At 42.0% G+C, this 9,846-nt stretch overlaps 1 long non-coding RNA gene across 1 annotated transcript; it reads right to left on the bottom strand.

Annotated features, from left to right (window-relative positions):
• Positions 1 to 774: 774 nt before the first annotated feature.
• Positions 775 to 9,566, bottom strand: LOC134473174 (uncharacterized). Its single transcript, XR_010043271.1, has 3 exons — positions 3,165 to 9,566; positions 3,016 to 3,067; positions 775 to 1,904 (listed from the first exon to the last, which is right to left on the bottom strand). It is a non-coding gene; the product is annotated as an uncharacterized LOC134473174 (long non-coding RNA).
• Between the last annotated feature and the right edge of the window lie 280 nt (positions 9,567 to 9,846).

Genomic DNA, 9,846 nt, shown 5'->3' with positions numbered 1-9,846 from the left:
ATGTTTGCCCAATCTAAACTTGCTTTTATGCAGGGAGACTTGTTAGCCCAACATTTATCTGAACTTTGCTCTTCCCAAAGTAATTGCGTTCCTGTTCTGTAGTGCGCCCCAGTCCCCCTCCTTGCATTGTGAGACCAGCAGCTGTTTGCGGTTTTACAAGATAAAAGCCCTGACTTTTAGCTGTCAGGTGTGCAGTCTCCAAATTGGCTCCTGGAGACTGTGTCGCCAGGCCTGGCCTAAAATAAAGCCTTTGTTCCCTAAATTTTAATTTCTTGCTTCCTTGGATTTTATTCTGGGGTCTGAGTTATCACAGTTATCTCTTACATGCATTTAAGCATTCTTCCACAAATTTTGTGAAACAAGAAATTTGCTTATTTGAAATTTGCCAGAAGTAGAGAAGGTAACACTTTCCCAAGTCATGGCCAAGCCTGTGCTGAATGATTCTGAGAAAATCAGAGCCTGAGGACTCATTCTCCCTTAGCCCGTTTCCTGTCCTAATTATTCCAAACTTTCTGTTTCTGATGTTTTGTGAGCATCCATGTGTGTTCACATAAAAAATCAAGTGGTTAAACACTGCAACAAGGGAATAACAGAAAAACCCAAAGTTGGTGCCAGTTTTAGATTTTAATGCCTTCAAAACTCCTAGTTTGCTTAGGTGATAGTTTTTGCTTTGATCTTAAATGTTAAAATAGGAAAGCTCTGTGTGAAATTGGCTTCCCGGTGTGAAACGCAAGTCCTTATGTTTAAAGATACTTGTGAGATGCAGCCCTTGTTTTCTTTATTAATTTCAACAAATAAGCAGGAGTAACAATCCAATCCAAGCAGCTTGAGAGGTCATGTGTAAACACAAGAATGACCATGGCTCCCTTGCTTTTTCTTTCTTTCTTTCTTTCTTTCTTTCTTTCTTTCTTTCTTCTCTCTCTCTCTCTCTCTCTCTCTCTCTCTCTCTCTCTCTCTCTCTCTCTGTTTCTTTCTGTGTATGTGTTCCTTCCTGAGATATGGCAGGGAACACTGAAAAAAAGTCACACTATACTCACTTCAGAGGCTAAGGTGAGACCTCAGGGATCAGGACAGGCCACTTGCTTGGAGATGCACTGGAAAAAGAACCCCAGATAACTGAGGCCAAGAATGGATGCCAGTCCTCTCCTTCCCTGGTACAGATTAAGTGACAAGGGGAAGCTTTTTAACACACAGTGGCTTTGAGGGAAGCCAGGGAGGAAGGTGCTAAGTGACACAGCAGGGAGACAAGAGGCAGCCTCCTCTCCTGCAGCCAGGGAGGTGGGAACCAGAACAGCAGGCTGCCCACACAGGCATGGTGCTAAGCCTCCCATCCAGTTCTGCTGTGAACTCTCCACCTTGAACCTGGACCCTGTCACTTCTCTCCCCACAAAACAGGCTCCATAGTAACACGTGGACAGGGAAAGCTGTGACTCCTATAGGGCTCCCGTTTCCTCAGTGATGCATAGTATAAGCTTGAATAATCAGAAAGGGTGAGAGCAAAGGCAAAACCAGTCAGAAGAACCCGAGACAAAAACTGCAGCATATTCCTGCAGTTGCTCTTGCCTCTTCAGTGTAGCAATAGTTACATGAACGTTTTCAACCTTGGTGCAAGAAATAAGCTCAAGTGAGTCCACATCCAAAGACACTCCTCGTGGATTCACACGATAATCTTAAAAGCTCTACCTGGGGGCTCCTGGCCCTTCTGCGCATCTGTCATGTTTGCAAATGTGCAAACCCTCAGGAACACAGTAGCTGGTTTGTAAATTCGTGCTCTCTTCACCACCAACTCCAGTCATGCAGTTACCTCTGTTCTGCTCACCTGCAGCACCAAATGCTGGTGTTCACTCATCTTTCTTATCCAATAAGATCTCTTTTTCCCTCAGACTGTGCATTCATTCTTTACTCTGCAACAGAACAGAAAAGTGGCCAAGTGCTTGATAACAGAAATTGTCTTACAAGGGACGTAGACCCTGAATTCTAAGCTTCATTGTTTCTCGTTTCCATGATTTCTCTTTTTCCCATCATGAATCTACAGCGTAGGCTCTTTTAGCATTACACTACACTCGGGGGGACTGAGTGAGCTCACCACAGCACCCACTATTGTTTTATTTTGGAGAAAACCTGCCTTAACTTAACAGTTCCACTCTACTCAAATAAAAAGACTAAAAGCTCCTGCTTCGGGCCTCTCTGTCATTCCCTACCCCTCCTGTTTCCTGTATTTAATAAAAGCAGCAGCTAAAATTTAATAGCATTTGGAAAGCCAGGCAGCCATCTCTGAGAGATGGCATGTTTTACATTAGAGCACTAGGATTCAGAGAGGAAGGAGGCCGGAATGTGCATCTTGCTCCAAAGATGGGTTTCTTGACAAGATACTGATACAGATGGTGACTGACACACAGGAAGGAGCCGGGCAAGGTGCATGTGAGTGTGTGTGTGTGTGTGTGTTGCACTGTTGTGGGAAAACTCAAGAGTTGCAAAGTACAAACAGGCAGTGACTATGATTTGTATTATTGTGACAAAATTACTGGGCTAATTTTCACTGAATTACCTAAATATGCACAGTAACCCCTGCGAGCACAGGAGGATTCATGTCAGAAAACGTGCTCACAGCAAACTTCCTTGGCTTATTTCAAATGAGGTGTTTTCGAGCTGACTCATTTTTCCTTGGGTTTGTTGGTGCACACAAGAGAGATCTTTTCCCGAATACACCAACCTTGTTAACCATTGCCGGACTCGGGCTATTTCCTACGGGAAATACAAAATCCTTTGTTTTCCATAAAACATATGGGCCAAATTAGAAAGTAAATAAAGGGATACTGCTCAAGAATCCATGATAACACTTGCTGAGCAGTGGGTCAGGCCGGATTTAATCTAAAATCTTTGTGCTGCATGTAAATGATTATGTCATAGCATTTGTCTTTAATTACTTACCTCTTTCCCAAGGCTTGACTCATAATGTTTCTCAGTTAACCACAAACACTTGTAGTACAAGATTTGTCATATAGATTCACTCACCTCCAAGCTCAACTCCTTCCTTTCTGTTCTGTGCTACATTAAGTCATAGATCCTGAAATAGAAGTTTTGAGACATTGTCTAAATGAGTCTGTCTGACGTTCCATGGATTTCCAAGCAAAGAAAAATGGTCCCACTTCCTCTCGACTCACCGAGCCCATTCTGGCAGGCTCCACAGTAGTGGAAATAGCAGCCCTGTGTCATATAACAATTCTTCCATACAATGGTTTTGTTCCTTGGAGAACACCTAAGATGTCACGAACATATTGAAAGAATACAGACTATGAGTTACAGCTTGGAAATGAGTATGAGTTAATTAAGCCACCAGGTACAGGTTTGTTCCTTCACTGCTTTGTTTCTCGTCTCTCCTACCCCTGTGAGAAGCAAGAGTGAATTGTGATTTAATTCTAAGCTAACTAATTCAGTCATCTTCCCAACCCATGTAGCACATGTTGTTAATCCACTGTTTTAGCAGGAAAGAGAGTTTCCACTGGTGATCACCGCCACTTCTTCTGACTAATCCCGCCTGAACTTGTTGCTTGCAGAATTTGGGGCACAGTGGACACAGTCTTAAAGGATGTCCTTCTAGGTGTGATTATTTGTCAATATGGTGTCTTAGTTACTTTTTACTCACTGCTGAGACAAAACACCTGAAGCCCAAAGTTGGGAAAGGAAAGATTTATTTCTTACAGTTTTTGGAGGTTTCAGTCCATACTCAGTTGGCTCCAAGGCGGGGTGGCATGGCATGGCCACAGTTCATGGCAGCTGCAAACAGCAAGGCAGAAACCATCAAGAGAGCAAGACACATCTTCTTCCTGCCATTACATCACATCCTGGCTCCACCCCTAGGTGGGTGTAGCACTGACACCATCAATCCATGCACTATACAGTGAACCAATCACAAATGCATAATGCAAAGCATGAGGCCTGGGGGCCACCAGCATAAACCATGACATATGGTGAGAAGCACCAAAGTGATGCAATTTGAGAGTTTGAAAAGCCTTTGATTCTCAAATCTTAGCACTACTTACCTGAAATCCTTACTTGTTAGGTTTTTTTTGAAGAGAATAAAACCAAATGAGACAAAACAAAATAGAGTCAGTCAAAATAAAAGGATGGACATAGTACATGACTTAAGAACAAATACAAGGTAATCAACAATGGTTATCATAATGCCTCTTGTTATCTTCAAAGGAATTGCCCATATCATCAGGCATAATAAAATTGAACACAATAGTACAGAACAAAACCAATAAAAACAAAACATTGGAGACATTGAAGAACTTCAAAAAAGATAATAGTCAAACCAGAATGGGTATCATAGTGAATCTTACTGTCTTCAAAGTAGTTGCCTGTACCCTCAGACTTGATACTATCAAATAAAACAGATTCAAATAAAACCAGTCAAAACAAGACAGTGAAACCAATACAAGGCTTTAAATCAAGTTAATAGGATATTAAACATGATTACCATAATATATCCTGCTATCTTTGGAATAGCTGTCCGTGCCATCAAATCTAGTACAAGTAGACAAACTGGAACAGAATAAGATCAAACTAAACAGAGCCATGAAAACAATATGGGTTTCAAATCATGATACAAGATTAACCATGGCCACTGCCTTCCCTATTTAGGCAATTCCTCCCCTTTCATGTTCACAGGGTGCATTGTACATTCTCTCACTAACTCCTTTAGTTTTAAATTAGAGAGACAACCTGCTATTCTCCTAAGTAATTCTGAACCTTTTTACACCTGAGCATTATCTCAAGTTGTATCCGTTTACCTACAAGAGCCTCAAGGTTTTCTTTCTTTATAACTGAGCAGTTTTCCATTGAATAAAAGCGTCATGGCTTTCCAACCAATCTACAGCTGATAGTCAAGCTACTCCCACTTTTTTTCTGGTTCCCTGTCCCATAGAGCATTGCTTTCTCATCTTTGACTTTCAGTGTATAAACCCTCTCTCAGGTTAAATATATTTCTAATATAGAGCACTTTGATGGACCCTATCTTCTGATCCACTCTGCCTGGGTGTCTTTTTATTGGTGTATCGAGGCCATCTATATTAGTGATTATGGCCAACCTTCTCTGCCTCATCTCTGTCATGCTATTTTTCTACCACTGGTTGTCTACTTTGCCCCTTCAGTCCACTGTCTTCCCTGTTCAGTGAACCCCCTCTGCCACTGTTCATGAAACCGTGGTCTTTTTTCTTTCTTTCTAGCATGTCCTTCAGTATATTTTGTAGGATTGGTTTACTGGTCATGAATTCCCCCAGTTCCTCTTTGTTATAGAAGCATCTTGTTTCTCCATTAATTTTGAGAGATAGTTTTTCAGGGTACATCCATCTGGGTTGGAGATTATTTTCTTTCAGAACTTGGAATACTTCACTCCAAGCTCTTCTTGATTTTATGGTTTGTGTTGAGAAGTCTGTCATGATTCTGATGGTTTTCCTTTATAGATCATCTGATTCTCTTCTCTGACATCTTTTAATATTCTGTTCTTGTGTTGAATCTCTGGGATCTTAATTATTATATCTCTGGGTATAGATCTATTTTGGTTATAGCTGGCTGGAGTTCTGTATTCCTCTTTTATCTGAATATTATTTCCTTTTCTTATGCTTGAGAAGTTTTCCTTACTTACTTCTGTGAATAGCCTTTCTATTTCCTATGTGTTTACCCCTGCTTCTTCATTCACATTTTTAATTCTTAAGTTATAGATCCTCTTGTCATCTTCTAGCCTTTGTATTGTTACTTCCTGATTCCTTGTCATTTTTAAGAGATCTTTTCTTTCACAATTCCAAGCTGCAAACCTGTCTACAAGGTTCGATAGTCTATCTTTAGTTTCTTTCAAGCAGTTTTGCCAGCTTTCAATGGCGTTTTTAATTTTCTGGTAATCTCTTTGAACCTGTTTTATGTATTCTAAATTTTTTTATATTCTTCATTGAAGGTTTCCCTCCTTTTTCTATGCTCCTCTGTTCTTCCATTTGTGTCTTCTTCAGGGGTGCTTAGCAATTGTTTGATTATGTTTCTTATATCTTCTTTTACCTGTAATAGTATTTCTGTTCTTATAGCTTCATGAAGTTGTTTCTTTATTTCAGTTGCTGTTACTTCAGAAACTTCAGGTATGCAACTCCCGATCTCTTCTATGTTTACATCTCCTGGGCCAGGACTGCTTGCAATGGAGGCTAGAGACTGCCTTTTGTTTCTTCCTCTTTTCATGTACTTGGTTTCTTCTGGACAAGTGGGTAATGGGATCCCTGGCACTTCCTATATTAAAATTACTCTGAAGTGTGTTGGCCAGGGATTTCTGCTGTGCGCTGCTTTTCCCAATCTGCTGGTGACTACTGGAGTGTAAGCAGGGGTGAATCAGGCTGGCCCTTCCCTTCTGAGCTGGTTAACCACAGGGAGTCTTCACCACGTTAGTATGTGCCGGTGGGCAGGGTTGGTTAGGGATAGCTTTAGGGAAACCTTCACGGGGGCTAATGGACGATGCACAGTGATGTGACTCAGTCCAAGCAATTTCCCAAAGTCTGCTCTGTGCTAGGAGTGGCTGAATGAAGCTGGCTGCAATTCTGGTTCCGGGCTTATTCTGCCCAACTCCAAAATGGGGCCCAGCCAATCACCCGCTTCTGCAGGAGGACTGAGTCCCCCACACCCACCACCAGCTTGTGCAGTTCTCTGGTCTGCTGCTCCCCTCCACCACTGTGTCTCCCTGCTGAAGCGTTTTAGCTTGCCAGCCACCAGATTCACTGTGACTGTAAGTTCTCTGGATTCCAACGGTGCTTCTCTCATAGTGGGACTGGTTCTAGTGAAACTGCCACCAGTTACCACCTTCTGTTTAAGTTTTTCTTTTCTTTCTTTCTTTTATTTTTTCTTTTCTCTGTGCTAGGAGTGGCTGAATGAAGTGGCTTCAGTTCTCACTGTAGTTTCTTCCTGGGTTAAGGGAACTCACTTCTTTCCTTCTTGTCTTCTCCAGAATGCTTTATTCCAGTGTCATGGTTTATGTCTGTGGTGCCCAGGCCTCATGAGTTTGCATTGTGCATTTGTGATTGGTTCACTGTCTATTGCTTGGATTGATGGCATCAGTGCCACACCCACAGAGGGGTGGAGCCAGGATGTGATGTAATAGCAAGAAGGAGGTGTGTCTTGCTCTTTTGCCGGTTTCTGCTTGCTGTTTGCAGCCGCCATGAACTGCGGCCCGCCATGCCAGCTTGCCTTGGAGCCAACTGAGTATGGACTGAAACCTCCAAAAACTGTAAGAAATAAACCTTTCCCTTCCAAACTTTGGGCTTCAGGTTTTCTGTCTCAGCGATGAGTAAAAAGCAATGAAGACATCCAGCATCTGGGCGTTTCAGAGAGGCTGTTTACTCTGCTATTTACTGTTTTGCCATCTTCTCAGACTCTTCCCTACTTTTTAGTTTTTAAGTATTATTTAATTTTTTTTGTTTTTGAGGTGGTGATAAAAATGAAAGGAAGAATCAAAAATAGAAATTGCTCCTTTTTTAAAATTCCCACTTTTTTGAGGAGGAACAATGTTAAAATAAAAATTTATCTGTTAAAATACAGATATCAGTGGACTAGGGACATATTAGCTGTGCCTAAAGGAAGGAGAAAGAGTAGGGACCATGAACCTTCAAGATCTATGTGAGCTGTGGACTGCAGTTCTGGTAGTGGTCATTGCTGTAGCGTGTGGTCTTCAACTCCTTTCTGGGATGCTTCACTCAGATCAGTGGCCCAACATCCTATGTGAACAGGAGAATTACTTTTGCTTATTAGATTTAAAGCAGATTAAAGAACCACTCTGGCCTTTTTTTCTTTTTCACTTAAAATTTAAATCTTGAAGATCTTATGTCTCTGACAGTGAAGAAAAGCAAAAAAAGAATTTGGACCACTTAAAATGTGTCCAGGAGAAAGAGCACCTGTCACCTCCCCTAAGCTCTCCATCCCACATCTGCTTTCTCTGGATACTGCTCAAGCTTCTCTATGGGCATCATCAACCTGATGTGGAACAAGAGAAAGAAAAGGACAGAATCTGTATTGGATATAAGAAAAGAGAGCCATGACCCAAGGCAGGACACACCAAGAAGTTTGCAGTCAAGGAAGCATTACAAAGGACAGCACCAGTTTTTCATAGCCCGGCACCCTCTCTTGACATTCTGGATTTGCCCTCAACTGTATCCCTGCTTCCACTCACCCAACTGCCGGTACAGGTCTGCTCTCCCATGCTGGAACCAGATATGCAACTCCTACTGCTTCATGGAGAGGTTTGTTTGGCTCATGGTCTCAGAGGTTTCACTACTGGCTCACTCTGAAGCAGTGGTGTCATGGGGAGAGGCTTTGGCAAAGCAAAGATATTTAGTTGTTGACAGAGCAACAGAAACCATCTCAGGGAGGAAACAGCCAGGAATTAAATATAGTACCCAAGATCATGATCTCATGACCCACCAGACATACTCGAAAATGTACTTGACTAATCCCCTGGGAAATTCTTTGTTTTTGTTTTTATTTTTGTTTTTGTTTTATTTTGTTTGAGACAATGTTTCACTATGGAGATGAGGGTAGCAGTACACTCATTTTGTAGCCCAGGCTGGCCTCAAATTTGCAGCGATCCTCCTCAGCCTCCTGCCCTGGTCAAATTGCCATATAATAATTAGTGTTACAATCCTTGTCAACTAGAAAGCCAGACAACATCTCCAACCATGCTTAACCTCCAAATAAAGACAACAGCAAGTTTGTAATTCCATCCAACATGATACAACTGCATACAGACAGAAATGTAGTCATTCTCTCCCCAAAGTCTCAGCAGTTCCAGCATTACTTAAAAGTCCAAGTCCAAGTCTCTTCTGAGACCCAGGGCAAACTCTTGGCAGTGAACATCAGACTGACCAGGGCAAACATTATCCATCTGCAATGTTTGAAGCTCAAAATCGTGAGATATCGGACGACCTTACCCCGGTGGTCTTGATGGCTGCAGCTCACATGGCCTCTCTCTTAGACTGACTCCATTTGTGGTCTGCATTGTCACTCCTCAGACTTTCCATGTCCCTAGTAGCTCCAGTTTCCTGAAGTCTCTACCATATTTTTGGCTTCATTCTCCCTGTTTCAGGCACTTCTCTTTCAGGGGCTCCATGCCAGTCCTTTTAGGGCTTCCTTTGGAATCTGGTTGGAGCCTCTTTGATCCCACAACTCTTACATGCTGCACGCTGATAAAACCAGCATCACATGGACAATGCCAAGATCTTCTGCCAGCCAGAGTAACATGCAGGTCCCTTTGACCACAGCTGCCATGGCTTCTCTGTGAAATGAATCCTGGAGGACCAATTCCCCTACTAGGCTGTTCTCAAGAAGGGTTCCAAGGTTTACTCTTCTCAAACGAAAGCTCAACATTTTTGGATCATTGAATCTCTGATGGCTGGGGATTTGCTATCTTTGAGATGACCTGAAGATATTTTTCTTCTTGTCCATGTGCAAAGTACTTAGTTCATTTTTAAGAGTTCTAATCTCCTCAGTAACAACACTTTGTTTGGCTCCAACTTTACATGTGTTTCCTTTTGGGCCAAAATTTAAATTATAATTTTTCTAATGCACTTTTTGCTCCTGTTTCTTACTAATATCTGGCTAAAAACAACTTCTAGTATGCCATGCGACTATATCACTTTGTCCCCTGACTTAAAGTCTCAGGACATGAGTATAATACAGATAATATTTTTTCTTACCAATGACCTCTCTAGCCCAACTCGCCAAAGAATCCTCATTCTCAGAGGAAACCTCCTGAGCCCAACCTTTACCATCTACATCCCCATCAGCATTCTCATTTTCTGAACTCTGACAAAGATG

This window comes from Cavia porcellus, unplaced genomic scaffold (assembly GCF_034190915.1).
Source record: "Cavia porcellus strain 051 isolate PalLab524CR breed Dunkin Hartley unplaced genomic scaffold, mCavPor4.1 scaffold_26, whole genome shotgun sequence".
In the NCBI taxonomy this organism is placed as follows: Eukaryota; Metazoa; Chordata; class Mammalia; order Rodentia; family Caviidae; genus Cavia; species Cavia porcellus.
This window is presented reverse-complemented; position numbering and strand designations above follow the sequence as displayed.